The sequence below is a fragment of the Hyla sarda genome, chromosome 5, assembly GCF_029499605.1.
Source record: "Hyla sarda isolate aHylSar1 chromosome 5, aHylSar1.hap1, whole genome shotgun sequence".
Taxonomy (NCBI): Eukaryota; Metazoa; Chordata; class Amphibia; order Anura; family Hylidae; genus Hyla; species Hyla sarda.
Window position 1 is genome coordinate 318,314,124 of NC_079193.1, and position 20,372 is coordinate 318,334,495.

A 20,372-nucleotide genomic window follows, 5' to 3' on the forward strand; every position below is an offset into this window, starting at 1 on the left:
GCCGCTGGTTTTCACCAGAGCCCGCCGCAAAGCGGGATGGACTTGCTGCGGCAGGCGGCACCCAGGTCGCTACCCCTGGCACGACTCGACCCCACAGGCGGCTGAGGGGAAGCATGGTACAAAAGGAACAGTCAAGATGTAGTCAGGCAAGAGGTCATGGCAGGCGACACAGGAGCATAGTCAGTAGGGAAGCAGAAGGTCAGTAGGCAGGCGGCTAGGAACGCAGTCAAGTCATGGAATGCAAGGTCTGGTACACGGCAAGGAACACTGTAAAACTACTTTCTCCAAGGCGCTAGGGCAAACAAAGATCCGGCAAGGGCAATAGGAAGGGGCTGAAACTTATAAGAGAGGTACAGGTGTGTGACTAATTACGGGTTCACTGGCCATTTAAATTTCAAAGCTCCGGCGTTCGTGCTAGGCGGCGGGGGCACACGCGCCGGAGCTGAGGCACAGAGATCGGGGACGGAGGTGAGTGACGGGCTGGGACTTGCATGCGGGCGCATCCCGCAATGCGAATCCCAGCCATGCCGGCGGCGGACAAGGAGGAGGAGGTGCGCTCACGGACGGTATGCTGCTGTGCTACTCCCCCCAGCCTCAGCCAGCCCCACGTGCCTGGATTTTTAGTTCCTTTTGCACTAAGGATCTTCTGGCCTGCTTGGGCAGCTGACACTTTACCAAGACTGGGACTCTTGTTGCAGCAACCTGGTATCCCCCTGCAGCTAAGACCAGCTTTCACATCTGGAGCATGGTAAAGGGAGAAAACCAGGGAGATACTCCTCTCTCAAGTTTGGCCTAAAGCCAAACCAGTAAGTGGCACAGCGGGTTCACACCCATTGGGGGATTACAACTGGATTATGCCCTGGATTATGCCCCTCACGAAAGGCAATGTCTTACCCAATGTCCCATTGAGAATTCATTTTATTTTTGCCTTACTCTAGGTCAACACGGTAGAGTTATAGGTTGAACTGTATGGACTCTTTTTTTAACCTTATGAACTATATAAAGAAGAAAATATCCAGCCCTCTAAGTGCAATAAAACAAGGACTTTTTTATTTGATCATGCAATACAACACAGCAACTGTCACATGTACACTGACACGTTTCGGATCAAACAAGATCCTTGTTGGGACCAGGAGCGCTGCCGGCAGTCCATGTGCAGGTGTGCGCATTAGAGAAGGTGTGAGCTGTTCACTACTTGCATTCAGTTATGAACTATGTATGTACCGTATATACTCGAGTATAAGCCGAGTTTTTCAGCACGATTTTTCGTGCTGAAAACACCCCCCTCGGCTTATACTCGAGTGAACTCCCCCACCCGCAGTGGTCTTCAACCTGCGGACTTCCAGAGGTTTCAAAACTACATCTCCCAGCAAGCCCGGGCAGCCATCGGCTGTCCGGGCTTGCTGGGAGTTGTAGTTTTGAAACCTCCGGAGGTCCGCAGGTTGAAGACCACTGCGGCCTTCAACATCATCCAGCCCCCTCTCACCCCCTTTAGTTCTGAGTACTCACCTCCGCTCGGCGCTGGTCTGGTCCTGCAGAGCTGTCCGGAGAGGAGGTGGTCCGGTGGGATACTGGTTCCGGGCTGCTATCTTCACCGGGGAGGCCTCTTCTAAGCGCTTCGGGCCCGGCCTCAGAATAGTCACGTTGCCGTGACAACGACGCATAGGTGCGTTCATTGCCAACGTACTTCTGCGTCATTGTCAAGGCAACGCCTCTATTCCGGGCCGGAAGCGCGGAGAAGAGGCGCCCCCGGTGAAGATAGCAGCCCGGACCACCTCCTCACCGGACCACCTCCTCTCCGGACAGCCCTGCAGGACCGGACCAGCGCCGAGCGGAGGTGAGTACTCAGAACTAAAGGGGGGGAGAGGGGGCTGGATGATGTTGAAGGCCGCAGTGGTCTTCAACCTGCGGACCTCCGGAGGTTTCAAAACTACAACTCCCAGCAAGCCCGGACAGCCGATGGCTGCCCGGGCTTGCTGGGAGTTGTAGTTTTGAAACCTCTGGAGGTCCGCAGGTTGAAGACCACTGAGGGCGAATGATGAGAAGAGGATGATGAAGAGGGGGGGGTGTGTGGGGATGATGAAGGGGGGTGGGGATGATGAAGGGGGGGGGTGTGGGATGATTACAAGGGGATGATGAAGGGGGGATGTGTGGGATGATAAGGGGATGTGTGGGATGATGACAAGGGGATGATGAAGGGGGGATGTGTGGGATGATAAGGGGATGATGAAGGGGGGATGTGTGGGATGATGACAAGGGGATGATGATGAGGATGTTAATGACGGGTCTGGATGATGACAGGGGGGGATGAGGTATTTCCCACCCTAGGCTTATACTCGAGTCAATAACTTTTCCTGGGATTTTGGGTAGAAATTAGGGGTCTCGGCTTATACTCGGGTCGGCTTATACTCGAGTATATACGTTAGATATGCAACTGTCACGAACCGGCAGGACTGGTAGTGGATCCTCTTGACCAGAGAGGCGATGGCACGGGTTGTACCAGAGGACCGGTTCTAAGTGGTTACTGGTTTTCACCAGAGCCCGCCGCAAGGCGGGATGGACTTGCTGCGGCGGTAACCCCCAGGTTGTATCCTCCAGTAGCAACTCGACCTCTCTGGCAGCTGATATGGCGTGGTACACAGGGAGCAGGCAGGAGCGTAGTCGGACGTAGCAGAGGTCAGGGCAGGCGGCTTGGGTTCAAAGGCGAGTAGGCGGTAGCAACGGGTTTGACAACAAGCAAGTCAATACACACAATATGGAACGCTTTCTCAGAGGCACTAGGGCACAAACATCTGGCAAGGACAGGAAGGGGCAGGTAACTTTTATGGGGAAGGAGCAGGGAACAATTAGCCAGCGCACCAATCAATGGTGCGCTGGCCCTTTAAATTTACTGAAGGCGGCGCGCGCCCTAGAGAGCGGGGCCGCGTGCGTCGAGAAGCAGAGCGAGTCGGCGTATGGAGCAAGGTGCAGAGTGAGTTAGACAGGGACGCGGCGCGTGAGCGGGGACCAGCCGCCACGGCAGCCGCGTCCCCGACACAAGGAATCCCGTGCTCCCGGTCGGTATGTCCGAGCGGGAGACGCCGGGATCTTGGGGAGAGGAGGAGAGAACGCGGGCGCTCTGGTCTGGAGGCGGGGACCGGAGCACTCGCTGTGACAGTACCCCCCCCTTAGGTCTCCCCCTCTTTTTGGCACCCAGAAAGCTAAGGATGAGGCTGCGATCCGAAATATTCTCCTCAGGCTCCCAAGACCTGTCCTCAGGGCCGCAACCCTCCCAATCAACAAAAAAAAATATTTTCCCCCGAGAAACCTTGGTCGCCAAGATCTCCTTGACCGAGAAAATATCAAAGGTACCGGCTACCGGGGTGGGAGAAAAAAGTTTGGGAGAAAAGCGGTTAAAGACAGCAAGTTTAAGAAGGGAGACATGGAAGGAGTTATGGATTCGGAGGGAGGGAGGACGATGAAGTTGGTAAGAGACTTGATTGATGCGACTCTTGATCTTATAGGAACCCAAGTAACGAGGACCCAATTTGTAACTCGGGACCCTAAAATGAATGTACTTGGAGGACAGCCATACTTTGTCGCCCAGGCGGAAATCCAGAGGAGCTCTGCGTTTCTTGTCTGCTTGACGTTTCATACGGGAGGAAGACTTGAGGAGGGCAGCGTGAGTCTCTCGCCAGATGGAGGAAAAATCCTGTAGCAGAGTGTTAACAGCAGGCACGGAAGAAGGAGTGGGATATCGTGGCAGAGGAGGAAGAGGATGACGGCCAAAAACTACAAAGAAAGGAGACTTGTTGGAAGCAGAAGATTGTTTGTAATTGTAGGAGAACTCCGCCCATGGAAGTAGATCCGCCCAATCGTCATGGCATGAGGATACAAAGTGACGCAGATAGTTCCCCAAAATTTGGTTCACCCGTTCCACTTGGCCGTTAGACTGTGGGTGGTAAGAAGAGGAAAAGTCCAACTTGATCCCGAGCAAACCACATAGGGCTCTCCAGAACTTGGAGACAAACTGCACACCACGATCAGAGACAATATGTTTAGGGAGGCCATGGAGGCGGAAGATTTGTTGAAAGAACTGTTTGGCCAACACGGGTGCAGAGGGAAGACCGGGCAGGGGCACAAATTGAGCCATCTTGGAGAAGCGGTCTACCACGACCCAAATAACGGAGTTGCCATGGGAGGTGGGAAGATCAGTAACAAAGTCCATAGCGATATGAGACCAGGGAATCTCTGGAACAGGAAGAGGTAAGAGGAGGCCTGCAGGTCTCATTCGAGGCAACTTATCTCGTGCGCAAGTCATACAGGCTTGGACGAGGTCTGAGACATCCTTCTCAAGAGAAGGCAACCAATACCTTTGGGAGATTAATTGAAGAGATTTTTGTACCCCAGGATGACCAGCGAAATGAGAAGCGTGGCCCCACTTGAGAATTTGCACCCGGTGACGTGGAGGTACGTAGGATTTGCCAGGAGGAAGATGGCTTAGATCCGCAGGAGCGACTGCAATCAGGCGTTCTGGTGGGATAATGTGTTGAGGTGTTAACTCGTCGCCCGCCACATCAGAAGAGCGAGAAAGGGCGTCTGCCCTAATGTTCTTAGAAGCCGGACGGAAATGGATCTCAAAATTAAAACGGGCGAAGAACAGAGACCAGCGAGCCTGACGAGGATTTAGTCTCTGAGTAAACTGGAGATAGGCCCGGTTCTTGTGGTCTGTAAAGATATTCACAGGATGGGTAGCTTCCTCAAGAAGATGTCTCCATTCCTCCAGAGCTAATTTAATAGCCAGCAGTTCTCTGTCCCCTATGGAATAATTTCTCTTGGCGGGAGAGAATGTTTTTCAAAAAAAGCCACAAGTTAAGGTCTTGCCCTTGGAAGATTTCTTTGTGAGCACCGCTCCGGCTCTCAACGAGGAGGCATCCACTTCGAGAGAGAAGGGCTTGGTGGAATCAGGTCTAGAGAGAACCGTTGCTGAGGCAAAGGCGACCTTCAGGGACTGGAAGGCTTCTTCAGCTTGGGAAGGCCAGGATTTAGGGTTAGCACCCTTTTTAGTCAAGGCCACAATTGGGGACACCAGAGTGGAATAGTGAGGGATGACTTGTCTGTAATAATTGGCGAAGCCCAAAAACCTTTTTATAGCTCGGAGTCCAGAGGGGCGTGGCCAATCCAAAACCGGCGAGAGCTTGGCGAGGTCCATTTGAAGTCCTTGAGCAGAAATAATGTAACCCAAGAAAGGCAAGGAGGACTGCTCAAAAATATATTTTTCGATCTTGGCATATAGACGATTTCTCCTCAGGCGGGTAAGCTCTTGTCGTACATGGACCCGGTGTTGGTCCAGGTTGGAGGAGAAGACAAGGATGTCATCCAAGTATACGACCACACAGGAGTAGAGTAAGTCCCTGAAGATATCGTTGACGAATTCCTGGAAGACGGCTGGTGCATTACAGAGGCCGAAGGGCATCACCAGGTACTCAAAGTGACCGTCTCTTGTGTTAAAGGCTGTCTTCCACTCTTCGCCCTCATGGATACGGACCAAATTATAGGCCCCTCGAAGATCCAATTTGGTGAAAATCTTGGCCCCACATAGGCGATCAAATAACTCTGAGATTAGGGGCAGAGGGTAACGGTTCTTAATGGTGATTTTATTGAGTCCTCTTTAGTCTATGCAAGGGCGGAGGGAACCGTCCTTCTTGGTCACGAAGAAGAAACCAGCCCCAGCAGGAGAAGAAGACTTCCTTATGAATCCTCTCTGTAGGTTTTCACGAATATATTCGGACATGGCAAGCGTCTCTGGAGGTGAGAGAGGATAAATTCTTCCCCGGGGTGGCGTAGAACCAGGCATAAGGTCGATAGGACAATAATAGGGTCTGTGAGGAGGAAGGACCTCGGCTTGTTTTTTGCAGAAGACATCCGCAAAGCAATGATATGGTTTAGGCAGTCCTGGAGGCGGAGAAACTTGCAAAAGTCGCTTGACAGGAGAAGGCTTGAGACACCGGTCCGAACAGCAGGGGCCCCAACGCAGGATTTCACCAGAGGACCAGTTCAGAACAGGACTGTGACGTTGTAGCCATGGCAGACCCAGGAGGAGTTTGGAGGAGCAGAAGGGAAGGACTAGGAACTCTAGAGTCTATGTATGAAAAATTCCAATATCCATCTGCAGTGGCAGGGTACGGAACTGCACAGTGGCAGAGAGTCTCTCACCGTTAACCATAGAAATAAAAAGAGGCTTAGTTAGGTGGACAACCGGAATGCAGTACTTGTCAACCAAGGAGGCGTGAATGAAGTTGCCGGCTGAACCGGAATCCAAGAAGGCAGCAGTTGTGAAGAAGGACTTGGAAGAGAGGAACAACTGCACGGATATGATGAGACGTGGAGAGGAGGAATCCACACCTTGCAACGCCTCTCCCAAGTTTACTAGGTGCGAGTGTTTCCCGAACGAGGTGGACGGAGAGGACAGTCTCGCAGGAAGTGATCAGTACTGGCGCAGTACAGACACAGGTTCTCGTCTCTGCGACGGCTTCGTTCTTGCGGAATCAGGCGTGACTGATCCACCTGCATGGCTTCCACGGCGGGAGGCTCGGAGAGAGGTTGAGGTGGACGCTGAAAAACGGGAGCCAGACGAGGGTAGCATCTAGGTTCAGTGTTTCCTTTTTCAAGAAGGAGTTCCTCTCGTCTCTCAGCTAAACGCTTGTCGATTCTAGTGGCCAACAAGATGAGGTCACTAAGGGTGGAAGGTAGTTCATGTGCAGCCAGGACCTCCTTTACTTCACTGTTAAGTCCCTTCTTAAATGTGGCAAAAAGGGCATCATTGTTCCAGTTCAGTTCTGAGGCTAGGGTGCGAAACTGAATGGCGTAGTCACCCACGGTAGAGCCTCCCTGGGACAAATTTAGTAAGGCAGGTTCCTCGAAAACATTCCGGAACTCTTGAAAGAAGCTCTGGACGGAGGAGGTGGCAGGATCAGCGCGGTCCCATAGCGGTGTAGCCCAGGCCAGGGCCATCCCGGAGAGCAGACTGAGGATAAAGGCTACCTTGGCTCGCTCGGAAGGAAACAGGTCAGACAGTAGCTCGAGGTGGAGAGAGCACTGTGACAGGAACCCTCGGCACTGCTTGGGAGCTCCGTCATACTTGTCCGGCAGGGATAGGTGGACTCTGGAACCGGTGGCAATTGCAGGCAGAGGAGGTACAGCAGATGCAAGCGGAGGAGCTGGATGTTGCTGAGACGGCAGGAGCTGCTGCAGCATGGCGGTTAGCTGGGCTAGCTGCTGACCTTGCTGGGCCACAATGGAGGTGATGTCCGCTAGGCTTGGCAGAGGAACATCAGCGGGATCCATGGCCGCATCTTACTGTCACGAACCGGCAGGACTGGTAGTGGATCCTCTTGACCAGAGAGGCGATGGCGCGGGTTGTACCAGAGGACCGGTTCTAAGTGGTTACTGGTTTTCACCAGAGCCCGCCGCAAGGCGGGATGGACTTGATGCGGCGGTAACCACCAGGTCGTATTCTCCAGTAGCAACTCGACCTTTCTGGCAGCTGATATGGCGTGGTACACAGGGAGCAGGCAGGATCGTAGTCGGAAGTAGCAGAGGTCAGGGCAGGCGGCAAGGGTTCAAAGGCGAGTAGGCTGTAGCAACGGGTTCGGCAACAAGCAAGGCAATACACACAATATGGAACGCTTTCTCAGAGGCACTAGGGCACAAAGATCCGGCAAGGGCAGGAAGGGAGCAATTAGCCAGCGCACCAATCAATGGTGCGCTGGCCCTTTCAATTTACTGAAGGCGCCGCGCACACCCTAGAGAGAGGGTCTGCACGCACCGAGAAGCAGAGCGAGTCGGCGTATGGAGCGAGGTGCAGGGTGAGTTAGACAGGGACGCGGCGCGGGAGCGGGGACCAGCCGCCACGGCAGCCGCGTCCCCGACACAAGGAATCCCGTGCTCCCGGTCGGTATGTCCGTGCCGGAGACACCGGGATCCCGGGGAGAGGAGGAGAGAACGCGGGCGCTCTGGTCCGGAGGCGGGGACCGGAGCACTCGCTGTGACAGTAACATAGTATGACTGACGAACAATGATCTTACTATGTACTGTATGACCCCTTTTAATAGGGGAAAGTACATTCCACTTACCAAACTACATTCCAGTGACCAAACTATTTATCTCCCTGGGTTGTTTATGCCATATATGGATTCAGTGGATTGGTCGGTACCTAAGCAACCTCCTGTGGCATGGAAGGGTACAGAGCAGAATTTTGAGGAACATAGCCACTAGAAAAAACATAGTCACTCGCCAGTAAAACGTAGCTTTCATTCTTCCATATTAAAAAAAAAAAAAAACACTCACTGACAGGGGAACAGAGACGACTCCGGCAGCCGCTGAAGTAGTCTCTGTTTCCCTGCCAGTGAGCGTTTTTTAATACAGAAGAATAAAAGCTATGTTTTACAGGTGAGTGCCAATGTTTTTTTTTCTGCTATGTTCCTATTGTGGATCAAATTGGTCTGTATTTACTCGTGAGCACCAGTTCATGAGTTTTTGTTGCTCTGCTCTTACTAGGTGACATTTTGTAATGGTTTAAAAGGTTTATGATCTCCAATAACTAACCCAGTAATGCCTCCCGCATTGTCTTCTGTGCCTAAAATCTTGGCACATTTGTACATACTATTAAAGGGGTACTCAGGTGGGGAAAAAAAAATATATATATTCAACCGGCGCCACAAAGTTAAACCAATTTGTAAATTACTTTTATTTAAAAATATGAATCCTTCCAGGACTTATCAGCTGCTGTATGCTCCAGAGGAAGTTCTTTTCTTTTTAAATACATTTTCTGTCTGACCACAGTGCTCTCTGCTGACACCTCTGTCCATATCAGGAACTGTCCAGAGCAGGAGAGGATTGCTATGGGAATTTGCTGGGGATTTGACAGGGGTATCAGCAGAGAGCACTGTGGTCAGACAGAAAAGAAATTCAAAAAGAAAATAACTTCCTCTGTAGTATACAGCAGATCATAAGTACTGGAAGGATTACGATTTTTAAATAGAAGTAATTTACAAATCTGTATAACTTTCTGGTACCAGTTGATTAAAAAAATAATAATAATTCCACTGGAGTACCCCTTTAAGGCTAATGATCTAAATTGTGTCTTTCACGGCTAAATTGTACAAGTGAAGCCTCAATTTATTGGGTATAACACTCTTCACATACAACAACAGCATTGAGATTTCACTTTTCAGTTACGCGCAAACCCATCTTGCCAACCTCCTCCTGTCATCCAAAATATGTAATACAGAATACTCCATACGGGGAATGGTGCAGATTAAAACGGAATTGCGCCAATGGGAAAGTATTCTCCAAGAGGTTATCCAAGAAAAATATGTATATGCCTTGGCTGTTTATGCTATGCTTTATGTTATTTTAATTTTTTTTTTATGTTCTTGTTTTTAAAATATAAGCTTTGTATCATTTTTATTATAACTAATAAAAGCAGCCTTATTCTATGACTTTGTATGTGTATTACGGTTGTGTAACTCATATGCCTTACTGTGGTTTGCATTATCAAATATTGTATGTATTAAAAGCATTCAAAGATAGAAAACTGAACTGTGCCTTTTTCTCGCTATTTACATTATTCCCTGCTTTCATGTGATTTTGCGGCTTACCTGAAGCTATCAGTTCAAACAGTAAAATAATTTAACAGCAGGCAGCAACAATCTTTTTACTGCAAATTTAAAAAAAGCTTTTCTATTTTCTATAATTACACTTTTGTGGCATAAAAGGTCGTTTCCAAGAAATATGGCGCTTTTATTACTGATAATATAGCCCTGCTTTCCCTCCTCTCCATAAGTAGGACTGCGCATTGCAGACGGGTGATTCACATTTGCTTTATAATTTTGTTACTTAAAGTAAATAAAGTGATGCTTTTAATTGTTTGTACGTTAAATTTAACTGTATATAATAACCGAGGAAACTGACATTTAGTTTTATGTATCATGTTCTTAGCTGTCTGGTTTATTAGATAAAACATGTGTCAAGTTTAAAGCGCAGATGTAACATAAGGTTCTGTTCCCACTTGTCTTTATTCTTTTCTTTTAGATTTACATTTATTTTTGCCCAATAAAACAAAGAAAAACCTAAAGCACTCAATGGCCCTCATTTACTTAGAAAATTGGGTTGTAAGTCTATCTTGCTTTCTTACCCGATTGCTTTTTTCCCCTGGTATTTATTATTATGTCGCATCCTGTTTGCCGCACATGGGTTTTGTAGGTTTTGGTTTCCAACTCCTCTGAGTTGTCAGGAAAAAATCCACAACAATTCAACAAATTCGGTTTGGAAACCTTTATAAATACGTGGGAAAGCTCAGAAATGTTGGGTTACACCCCTTTTTCGGGTTTGGGAGAATCCACATCGGGTCCGTCGGGAAAAAATGTTGCATCGTGTCGCAGACTGGCGCACGATGTCTGCGACATGTCACAGACAAAGATGCGCCAAAAAAACCTGACAAAACAAGTCGGGTTTAGAATAGTAAATGAGGGCCAATGTGGTAAAGGGAATGGAAGATAATGGCTTATACCGGATCACGATGGATACATCATAACTCTCATGGGTCCAGTAAAATAAATAAATAAAACAATGCCAATATCAGAAGTATTTATATTTGTGTATGGAAAGGACTTCTCTAGTTTAGACACCAAAGGTTGATAGCCCTCCTAACCAGGTAATGTCAGCAGAAATAAGGGAAATATTAAAGGAGTACATACAAGGGAAAAAAAGTTGTCAAATCAACTGGTGCCAGAAAGTTAAACAGATCTGTAAATTAAGCAAGCACAAGGAAGGTTTTTCAGCTCACCTGATTCTAGATACGTGCACGGCCAGCCTCTGGATACAAAGCAAGGAACAAGGAAGGGTGGAGCCAGCACTGAATAAAAATATACTTCTTTATTGTAATCCAAGATTAAAAATCCATAGAAGGCAGGGAAAATTAGCACAAAAACAATACAGTGCAAAGTTGCATGGTTGGAACTCCTCAAACACTGACACGTTTCAGGCCATCAGGCCCTTAGTCATGGCATACATGTTATCTCTTCAAAAGATTATTTTATACTGAGGAGGTCAAGAAGCTCACCTCCCACAAGGGGAGGGAGCAAAAAGACCCAACCATTTGGACAACCAACTTTATTGTCCAAAGTGCATTTGGAAAAACATATAGGAAAAAGGAGAGAATGCAAATAAAGGAAAAGAAAACCAAAGTAAAAGCTAAATATTTTTTGTATGCAACAAAACACATAAAATTTGTATGCATATGGAAAACTATTTTTCCAGATGTTTTTAAACATTTTTGAAAACACAGCGGCTAGCAAAAATTTGTAATGCAGGATTAAATCCGTCCTATTATTTAAACCAAAGGGATGTGTGGTGTCCCGGTACCGTATTATATACCATACCTTGGTAGAGGTCTCCAAAGTCAGAGTTCCTAGGAACGGTGGGGTCCCTCTTTTCTAGTTAGCCCCTCGTCACCCCTTAGTTACCTAATATTTATATAAATATCGGTGTAAATATGTATATGTAAATGCCTACCTGTTAGAGTTGCAGGACCTTAGGTCATGTGACTCGGTGTTAAGAACTCTATGGTTTGTTGAAGGACCTTCAGTGGTTCTTGTGTCAGGTGTTCACCCACAATGCCATGTAACGGTGAGTGACAGCTGTTATGGACCAATCCAAAAACGCTCAGCCCCCTGCCCATATAAGGGAGCTGCAGCCAATATTCGCTCTCTTGGTTTGCTGACACTGGATGAGATAGGACCTCCGCAACTTGCAAAGACAATAACTAGGCCAAAGCCTTGCGGCCTTGGCCTACGCTAAAGACTGTGAGTTCTTGCAATTCCCCTCTCACTCTGCAAGATCACTGGACCTAAACCTACCCCTAAATCCAGTGGATCTATGCTACAAAATCCTCCTAAACTAAAGAGAACTTACCTGGTCCCAACCGCTGTCAATCGCTGCTCAGCTGTATATAGACTCTGTTATCTGGACTGTTACCGGTTACTGCATGTTACAGAAAATCTTCAGTAAAGTTTCAACAAGTTTTCAACTAAGCACTGGTTGTGGACAATCCGTTATTCTGCACTCACCTATCGCTCTTGGGAAGGGTGGCGATAGGCCCAGCATTACCTCAGCATTTAACCCGCATCCTGGCGTCACGAGTGACAAGGGTTAATAAACCCCTGATACCTGCTCAGCAACACCCCAGCTACCCTACCCCCCCCCCCGAGGCTTATCACAGATGAATGCTATTAAACAAGTAAATCCACATCGCTTCTCTTTTATGCAGACATCTTATGTTATCACCTCCTCTTTTGTGGGGAATTATTTTTTCAATAGCACAAAACTTAAAATTAGACACATCTCCATTGTGAACCAAAAGAAAATGTTTAGATACGTTGGACATACCACCAGTGAGGGGACCAGCCGAATGATGAATGTGTTCCTGTATACGTTTTTGTATGTGAGTGAGCAAGTGTCACGATTCCGGCTGGCAGGTAGTGGATCCTCTGTGTCAGCGAGGGATTGGCGGGGACCGTGCTAGTGGACCGGTTCTAAGAGGCTACTGGTTTTCACCAGAGCCCGCCGCAAAGCGGGATGGTCTTGCTGCGGCAGTAGCAACCAGGTCGTATCCACTAGCAACGGCTCTACCTCGCTGACTGCTGAGAAGGCGTGGGACAGAAGGACTAGGCAGAGGCAAGGTCAGACGTAGCAGAAGGTCGGGGGCAGGCGGCAAGGTTCGTAGTCAGGATGGGTAGCAGAAGTTCAGATACACAGGCTTTGGACACACTAAACGCTTTCACTGGCACAAGGCAACAAGATCCGGCAAGGGAGTGCAAGGGAGGAGACTAGATATAGCCAGGGAACAGGTGGGAACCAATTAAGCTAATTGGGCCAGGCACCAATCATTGGTGCACTGGCCCTTTAAGTCTCAGAGAGCTGGCGCGCGCGCGCCCTAGAGAGCGGAGCCGCGCGCGCCAGCACATGACAGCAGGGGACCGGGACGGGTAAGTGACCTGGGATGCGATTCGCGAGCGGGCGCGTCCCGCTGTGCGAATCGCATCCCCAACGGCCAAGACAGTGCAGCGCTCCCGGTCAGCGGGACTGACCGGGGCGCTGCAGGGAGAAAGACGCCGTGAGCGCTCCGGGGAGGAGCGGGGACCCGGAGCGCTAGGCGTAACAGTACCCCCCCCCTTAGGTCTCCCCTTCTCTTTGTCCGGTAACTGCCTCCCCTGGGATGAGGACACCTGGAAAGAATGGAGGGTTTCCTCAACGGCAGGCAGTACAGCAGGAGTGGGAATGGGGAGGGAGGGCAGAGGGCGAGGCCTGGCACGGAGCAGTGTGACACCAGGACGGGGACCATGGGGAGGCACAGAGGCTTGCCTGACGGGACTGGGAGGGAGGGAGAGGCACTTCCTGTGGCAGGCAGAGTCCCAATTCCTGATCTCCCCGGTGGTCCAATCAATGGTGGGGGAATGAAGCCGGAGCCAAGGCAGACCGAGGAGGACCTCAGAGGTACAGTTGGGGAGAATGAAGAACTCAATCCTCTCAAGGTGGGGTCCAATAGACATGAGGAGGGGCTCTGTGCGGTAACGCACGGTGCAGTCCAATCTGGCTCCGTTGACCGCGGAAATGTAGAGCGGCTTGACGAGACGGGTCACCGGGATGCTGAATTTATTAACAAATGACTCCAAAATAAAATTTCCTGAGGCACCGGAGTCCAAGCAGGCCACGGCTGAGAGGGAGGAGCTGGCTGAAGAAGAAATCCGCACGGGTACCGTGAGACGTGGAGGAGCAGACTTGGAACCAAGAGACGCCACACCCACGTGAGCTGGGTGCGTGCGTGCGTTTCCCAGGCGTGGAGGACGGATAGGACAATCCACCAAGAAATGCTCGGTACTGGCACAGTAAAGACAGAGATTTTCTTCCCTGCGGCGATTCCTCTCTTCCTGGGTCAGGCGAGACTTATCCACTTGCATGGCCTCCTCGGCGGGAGGCCCAGGCGTAGATTGCAACGGATACTGTGGGAGAGGTGCCCAGAGATCTAAGTCTTTTTCCTGGCGGAGCTCTTGGTGTCGCTCAGAAAAACGCATGTCAATGCGAGTGGCTAGATGGATGAGTTCTTGCAGATTGGCAGGAATCTCTCGTGCGGCCAGCACATCCTTGATGCGACTGGATAGGCCTTTTTTAAAGGTCGCGCAGAGAGCCTCGTTATTCCAGGATAATTCTGAAGCAAGAGTACGGAATTGTACGGCATACTCGCCAACGGAAGAATTACCCTGGACCAGGTTCAACAGGGCAGTCTCGGCAGAAGAAGCTCGGGCTGGCTCCTCGAAGACACTCCGGAGTTCAGTGAAGAAGGCCTGGACTGTGGCTGTGGCAGGATCATTGCGGTCCCAGAGCGGTGTGGCCCAAGACAAGGCCTTTCCTGAGAGAAGGCTTACTACGAACGCCACCTTAGACCGTTCTGAAGGAAACAAGTCCGACATCATCTCCATATGCAAGGAACACTGAGACAAAAATCCACGGCAGAGTCTGGAGTCCCCATCAAATTTGTCCGGCAGGGACAAGCGGAGGCTAGGAGCGGCCACTCGCTGCGGAGGAGGTGCAGGAGCTGGCGGAGGAGATGGTTGCTGCTGTAGCAGAGGCAGAAGTTGCTGTAACATGGCGGTCAACTGCGACAGCTGCTGTCCTTGTTGGGCAATCTGCTGCGATTGCTGAGCGACCACCGTGGGAAGATCAGCGAGACTTGGCAGCGGCACCTCAGCGGGATCCATGGCCGGATCTACTGTCACGATTCCGGCTGGCAGGTAGTGGATCCTCTGTGTCAGCGAGGGATTGGCGGGGACCGTGCTAGTGGACCGGTTCTAAGAGGCTACTGGTTTTCACCAGAGCCCGCCGCAAAGCGGGATGGTCTTGCTGCGGCAGTAGCAACCAGGTCGTATCCACTAGCAACGGCTCTACCTCGCTGACTGCTGAGAAGGCGTGGGACAGAAGGACTAGGCAGAGGCAAGGTCAGACGTAGCAGAAGGTCGGGGGCAGGCGGCAAGGTTCGTAGTCAGGATGGGTAGCAGAAGTTCAGATACACAGGCTTTGGACACACTAAACGCTTTCACTGGCACAAGGCAACAAGATCCGGCAAGGGAGTGCAAGGGAGGAGACTAGATATAGCCAGGGAACAGGTGGGAACCAATTAAGCTAATTGGGCCAGGCACCAATCATTGGTGCACTGGCCCTTTAAGTCTCAGAGAGCTGGCGCGCGCGCGCCCTAGAGAGCGGAGCCGCGCGCGCCAGCACATGACAGCAGGGGACCGGGACGGGTAAGTGACCTGGGATGCGATTCGCGAGCGGGCGCGTCCCGCTGTGCGAATCGCATCCCCAACGGCCAAGACAGTGCAGCGCTCCCGGTCAGCGGGACTGACCGGGGCGCTGCAGGGAGAAAGACGCCGTGAGCGCTCCGGGGAGGAGCGGGGACCCGGAGCGCTAGGCGTAACAGCAAGCAACATATGTAATTTTGTATATTACCAGTTTAGAGTTACAATTGATAAAACTATGAATTTTATGCTTTTTATTATCGACAGTGCCCTCAATGGTGGTACATTTCACAGCATGTTTACAAATAACACATCGAGCCTCTGAACATTTCAAAAATCCCTTGGTTGTCAACCAGGTTTCATGTGTATCGCAATCTGCAACTGTACTAGGGGTTAATGAATTAGCTAGTGTTGGAGCTCTACGAGTGGAAAATCTTATACCATTTTGTAACACTGTGCTCAGACCTGGATCTGAATGAACCATAGGTAAGTGTTTTGATATAATCTCTCTGATATTATAAAACTGGGGACTATAGTTTGTTACAAATGTGATTGGATCGTTAACTTGACCATGTTCCTTCGTTTTCAAAAGTTCTAATCTGTTTATCGGGTCCACCCGCTTTCGGGCTTTGTCTAGGATCCAATTCGGAGAGCAGCATTTTTATAGCCACGTGCATACCGATTTGGCTTCTTCCTGATAAGTCAACTGAGAGGAACTGTTACGTTTGACACAAATTAATTTGTTTTGATTGGACTTTTTGATCGCTTTCTGTTTATTTTTTTATGTTACAAAAATACGCTATTTTGGACTTATCACAATCTGCAACTGTACTAGGGGTTAATGAATTAGCTAGTGTTGGAGCGCTACGAGTGGAAAATCTTATACCATTTTGTAACACTGTGCTCAGACCTGGATCTGAATGAAGCATAGGTAAGTGTTTTGATATAATCTCTCTGATGTTATAAAACTGGGGACTATAGTTTGCTACAAATGTGATTGAATCGTTAACTTGACCATGTTCCTTCGTTTTCAAAAGTTCTAATCTGTCTATGAGGTCCACCCGCTTTCGGGCTTTGTCTAGAATCCAATTCGGAGAGCCGCGTTTTTTTAGCTGCGTGCATACAGATTTGGCTTCTTCTGGATAAGTCAACTGAGAGGAACTGTTACGTTTGACATGAATTAATTTGTCTTGATTGGACTTTTTGATCGCTTTCTGTTTATTTTTTTATGTTGCAAAAATACGCTATTTTGGACTTTTTTTTTTTGCACGTACCCCATTGACCATGCGGTTTAATTAATGATATATTTTGATAGTTCAGACATTTACGCATGCGGCAATACCACGCATTAAGGAATGGGTTAAATCACATTTATTAACTCTTTTTTTACACTGTTTTTTTTGCAGACAGAAAACTACACTTGCATCCTAGCTGCTCGGGACACCACGGTTTCACTGCAGTGGTCCCGATCAGCCCAGCTGAGCTGCCGGAAGTGCTTTTTTTACAATTTAGATGTGGCAATCAACTTTGATTGCCGCATCTACAGGGTTAATAGCACGTGTCACCGTGATTAGTGATGAGCGCTATTAGCCCCCATTCCCATCTACTGTTAGACACTGGGACCGGGAATTCAAGGCGTACCTGTTTAAGCAAAGTCAGACCTGGCTTACAAACTTGCCTATGGCAGCATTTTCAAAAAGTTGCACAAAAAGTCGCACATGAAACTTTTTGTACGCCTTTTTTTATTACTTTTATTTCCTCAGCCCTCATAACACCGCTTATATGGAAAAATTAAAAAGTTATAGGTCATCAAAATTAAGGGGATTTAAACATACTAATCTGGTTAAAAAGTTTGAGATTTTTTTAAAGCGGAACAATAATAGAAAAGTATGTGGTCATGGATATCATTTTAATCGTATTGACCCAGAGAATAAAGAAAACATGTCATTTTTACCATAAATTGTACAGACTGAAAATGAAACCTTCCAAAATTTGCAAAATTGTGGTTTTCTTTTTCCCACACAAATAGTATTTTTTTGTTGTGCCATACATTTTATAGTAAAATGAGTGATGTCATTACAAAGGAAAACTAGTTGCACAAAAAACAAGCCCTCATGTCCTTAAGGGTTTAAAGTTGACGATATTTTTTAAGAATTTTTTTGTTCAAATTTACCTATTATCTATATTATAAAATAATACAGAAATCTTGCCATTTTCCATTTGACTACTTTCAGCTTGGCTGAAGCTACCTGTTCTGTACAGATCCCTTTCTAGCAGTTTCTTCCATATCTTCACAAAAAGAAGAAGAGTGAAATGTGACACTAGTCATGAGTGGCAGGGGCCATATTCGACTTTGCGATATTTCGCGAATATATGGACGAATATTCGTCCTATGTTTGCTAAATTCTCATTTTCACTATGTTCGTTCTTCTTTTTTTCGTAATGAAATTTGCATAGTGCGCATGCGCAATTATATCTTTCACCTAAAAGAAGGGTGGGATCAGTGACCAGTCTGGAAGTGCGGATATTAGCATAAATTTGCATGAAAATTTGCATACAAAATTTGCATTAAAAAATATTACTCATTTAAAAAATACAGTATATAACTATATTCAAAATATTCGTTAAATCATGAAGTGCCGATATTCACGGTAAAAATTTTTGGGCTCAACACTATAAGACACCAATTACAATAGCTGATGCTCAGGGCCCTCGGTAAATGACCTCTGCACTGGTCACAGCATTTGCCCAGAAACCTCTCCCATTCACACGAGTGGGGTCTGGGCCAAACTATTGTGTCTATGTCCATGAGGCTTGCTGTGAAGCATATCTATATATGCTGCTAAAGAACAGATGGAAAAATCACTGTCCTCATAATAATGTACTAAAAATGAAATAAAAATAAATAAATCAGAAAATAGAAGCAGATTAGAAAAAAACATGTTTCCAAATCTGCCTTTAATCTGTATAAAAAATACATCTAGAAGATACATTAGTTTTAAACACATTTTACATACTAAATTGGTAAATAACTTTGTGTTTATACTAATATTTATAACAGCTAAAGTATAAGTATAAATAAATTGTTACACATTTGACCATTACAACTATGATTTTACTAAAGCAGGCTATTAAAATAAAAACAACATTAAATAAACAGTTATAAAAAAAATAAAAAATAGAAACAACACTCTTTTTGGCAGTGTGGGACAACTCTTCCTCCACTTCTTTCCATTGTGTATTTTTATAAACATTCTCCAATGTGTGGAATAAACAAGTTAAAGAAGTGAAATACTTTATGAAATGGAAAGTAATTGTTTTCTATGACAGGGATATTTTTCAACAATAGCTTTTCAGCTCCACACAGGTGCAGTCGGCTGCCGTCTGTGCATACAAATGAGCTTAAGGAACTATTTATTTGCGATAAAATAGCCTTAGTGTGTCACGTAATTTGGCATCCTGACATAATTACTTTTATACTGTATAGTTATGTAGAATTTACAGCACATAAGTGAATCTATGTTACAGCAAGAGGCAATAAAATATAATTCCTCGTCTATCACCTCTGTGCAACATCTCCTCAAGAACATCAATGAAACAGTAAAAGTGGAATGTTTTCCTAAGGAAAAAACTTGAAATGTTCATTTAGGATGATATGGGGATCATTGCATCTCAACATAATTTTAAATGTGCTACAATGGTGTAAAAGAACCACATTTATAAAGTTAGAAAGCTTTTTATGACACTTCTATGCCTTCTTTATTTTATTATAGGTTACAGAGGAAACAATATATACTGTATTTAAGGGGTTTATAGGACATGGTATTGATGGCCCGTCTTTAGGAAAGTACAATAATATTTTAATGATGTGGATCTGATCTTTAAACGTCTGATGATCAGCACAATGATGGCAAGACCAGACTTAAAGGGGTACTCCGCCCCTAGACATCTTATCCCCTATCAAAAGGATAGGGGATAAGATGTCTGATTGCAGGGGTCCCGCCACTGGCAACCCCTGGGATCTCCCTGCCTCAGCCAGGGTTTGTTTAGAACGTGGGATGCAGCGCCGGAGGCTCGTGATGTCACGGACATGCCGCCTCAATGCAAGTCTGTGGGAATGGGCGTGACGGGTGTCATGCCCCCTCCCATAGACTTGCATTGAGGGGGCATAGCCGTGACGTCACAAGCGGGACGAGCCTCAGCCAGTCATCAGGCTGGAAGCAAAGTTCTCTGCATGCACCTGATGTCTGGGGTGCCTACCAGCGGTACCCCCGCGATCAGACATCTTATCCTCTATCCTTTGGATAGGGGATAAGATGTCTATGGGTGGAGTACCCCTTTAATAACTTGTGTTGATAAAAGATAATATATAGGAGACAAATCCGATGATTGTGTTTGGGGACGGATGAGGGTGAATCGATTTGGGCTCCAGGTCTTTGTTATAAATTGAGCAGCGAATCACAGATGTTCTTTATGCATTATCTATAGAACTGCCGAAGGTAGCCAGGCATTGAACTCTATCTTTGACAGCTCCACAGATAATAATTGGAGCAGTGGTGCACATGTACCTCTCGCTGCTCTGTTTATAACAAAGACCTGAACGGCTCCCATAGAGAAGCAACAGAGCAGCAGCTCACTACTTCATGTATAACAAAGCACTGGGGCCCCATTTATCAGATCATGGGAGTCCCAGAAGTCGGATCCCCCACAACCTGAAACTTATCTCTTATCCTGTGGCAAGTTATATTAGAATTTTGCAATTTAAAGTTTGCCTCAGTAGTTTTATTACATGTCTCTGTACGACTTTACATAATGTTAAAAAAGGTGTAATAAATATATATGATTTCTATATTCTACTATAAAGTCCTGACATACACAACGGACTTGTACATGCACATGAGTCCCTTTAAACTAGTTAACCATATGCACTTTGCCCTCATCTTGCACAGTAGAAAGGTTCTCCCCATTGCTTCTAGTGAAGAGTAACTATATAATATGGTATCCAATGGAAAACTGTGTGGCACATTATTATTCCCT